The sequence below is a fragment of the Brachyhypopomus gauderio genome, chromosome 11 (assembly GCF_052324685.1).
Source record: "Brachyhypopomus gauderio isolate BG-103 chromosome 11, BGAUD_0.2, whole genome shotgun sequence".
NCBI lineage: Eukaryota > Metazoa > Chordata > Actinopteri > Gymnotiformes > Hypopomidae > Brachyhypopomus > Brachyhypopomus gauderio.
The window spans coordinates 5085739-5088238 of NC_135221.1; the positions used below are offsets into that span (position 1 = coordinate 5085739).

At 48.7% G+C, this 2500-nt stretch overlaps 1 protein-coding gene and 1 long non-coding RNA gene across 4 annotated transcripts in view; one reads left to right on the forward strand and one right to left on the reverse strand.

Moving 5' to 3' along the window:
* The window catches only part of LOC143526676 (uncharacterized), a 3252-nt gene extending 1391 nt beyond the window's left edge, over positions 1-1861 (reverse strand). Inside the window, exons 1-2 of the long non-coding RNA XR_013133918.1 lie at positions 1553-1861; positions 1-906 (exon numbers count right to left, since the gene is read on the reverse strand). The exon at positions 1-906 is cut by the window's left edge and continues 1391 nt beyond it. This is a non-coding gene — a long non-coding RNA (uncharacterized LOC143526676). The remainder of the gene's footprint in view (positions 907-1552) is intronic.
* The window catches only part of gpc3 (glypican 3), an 88793-nt gene that overhangs the window by 75401 nt on the left and 10892 nt on the right, over positions 1-2500 (forward strand). The gene's annotated exons all lie outside the window — the stretch shown is intronic.

Here is a 2500-nt window from a genome sequence, read left to right on the forward strand (position 1 = left end):
TATACTAAACTGTACTCGACATGCACAGTACTCTAATATATACTTTGGACTATACTCTAAATAGAACTTGGCATCAAAATCCAAAGCTCCCTCATGCTTCTTGCTGGACTTCATCTCCTTCCTGGATGCTCTGAGCTTGTTCCTGGATACTGTTAGCCTGTTCCCTGTTCCTGTTAGCCATTTTCCAACACCCACTCTCTCTCTCTCTCTCTCTCTCTCTCTCTCTCTCTCTCTCTCTCTCCTACTTCTTCACTGCTCTTGTCTCAGCCCAACCTTGTCTAATCCCTCTCTGTGAAGCAGAGTGAAGCGTCTGTTTTGAAGGATGACCCTGCTTTTAGGATCCATATCCCCATCTCATGACACTCACACTTCATCAAGGAGATAGACGAGGGAATCTGGGTCGTCACCAGAAGCCTGGATCGGCGGGGTGGGCGAGGACTTTGGGCCCCTGGGGTCCGAGAGGCTCCTGTTCACCGGCCCCTGGCAGACGGTCACGTTCGCGGGGGAATGCGGGCGGAGGATCGGCCTCTTTGGAGCTTTATCGCCGGGCGGAGGTTTGCAGAGGGGAATTATGGGTATGATGTGAGGCGTGTGCCGTGAGAGCCCACACCCTGCACGAACCACAGGCCTGCTACACATTTACCCCCCCGTGGTGAGAGAGAGGGGGAGGATGAACACGACAGAGGGAAGAGTGAGGGGCAGAGATGGACACACACACACACACACACACACACACACACACACACACACACACTCTCTCCTCTCAAAACACTCTGGCCTGTTCCCATCCTTCTTCCATTTTAGTGGCTGGAATGCTAACAGGCTCCATGTGGCACCTCTGACCCACAGAACCTGATGGGTACCGTGTGTCTCACAAAGGCCGGGCTCACCCGCTGCCTGGCATACCTGTAAACAGACGCATAGTTGGCAGGCCTGCCTAATGGCAAGCAGTGTGAGTGTGTGTGTGTGTGTGTGTGTGTGTGTGTGGACACAGTGTTTGGTGCGCAGATGTGAAGAATGTACTAGTCCAGGTGCCAGGACTGACACACAGCGCACATGTCGAGTATACTAGAAACCAAATTCATCTGGAAACACGTGATTTTAAAGCGCAGACAGAGAAACAAAGTGACCGAGTTTTTCTTTCAGAAATCTGTGTATATTCTATGACTCTGCAGTCTATAGGTTGCACATATAATTTTGTATGTTGTAATGATATTGTTTCTCTTTAATTACTGTTTGAAAGTAGTGTTTATAGTGTATAACCAAACCTAGCTTTTTTACAACCTGTGTACTCAATATTTTGAAGTGTATGTCAATGTGTATTGTATTAACAACCATAATAACATTAGTCTATTAAACAGATGCATTACATTAATATAAACCTTGCATCAAACATCTGAAGTTGTAGTTATTGGTATCATGTGGTAATAACAAATCAATTATATTTTGGTTAGAGCTCAAAAAAGCATTTTCTTTTCATTCTTTCCAGTAATTTCTAGAAGCTCTGGTCTGTACAAAAAAGTATATACAGTGTAAGTGTCCAGTCCGGTACCTGGACAGCTTCAGTTGGGTTCCCCGAGTCTGTTGGCCCGGATGGGTGGCAGGAGGTTAGCCTGGTCAGGTGCCGCGTACCTACAGGAGCGGACGCTCTGATTCCGGCTGGTTTAGGGCCTGTACGGAAAATGAGATCATTAAAGCGAAATGAAGCAGATGGTTTGTTCTCCCCCCGGGGACGAAGGCACGTTGGCGGCATCATCTCATCTGCAAATCATCCTGATCGGAGCGGGAGGAAGTTTGCCTTGGGAAACACCGCACTGGATCCGGAGCGTTCTGTGGCGTTGCTTCACTTCTCCCGGAGCTTATAAACATCGGCCTCTCCCTGCACTCGTATCCAAACACACACACACACACACAAACATCCAACCACACACCCGCTAGCAGAAATAATGAGAGTCAACCGCCATCTGTGTAAGCAGCATCTGGCCTGATGTGCATGAGTTTGAGATGGATGGCCTGTGTGGATGCTTTCAAGGACTTTACTGCTTTAACCCATACAGGCCTGCGGCTGGGAGTTTAATCCGGTCTCCCTTCATCGTTTAATATAATCGAGATCTTGCGGAGAGAAGCCTCGCTGATTTCCACCGCGCTATAGCATGATTGTGGGAAAATCTGACTTGAACTGTATGAAGACCAAAAAAATGAAAAAAAAGGAAAAGAGCCTAAACAAATCCTGATGATCTTTCCCATAATCCTCGGGGAGCCTGCTCCGTTCACAAGAGTTCGCCTGAAAACACGCTTGTTTGTTTAAGAACTTTATTTACATGAGCGAGAACTTTCTGACGTAGCAAATTGGCTCCAGACGGCTACCTGCATCATGTCTGTCAGTGTGGCTGCGTCTCTGGGGATTGGGGGGGGGGGGGTGGGGGGGGGGGTAGGCGGGTGTTGAGCTGGAGGGGGGGGGGGGGGTGTGACTCGGCCGTCTGCTCACAGGTAGTGAAAG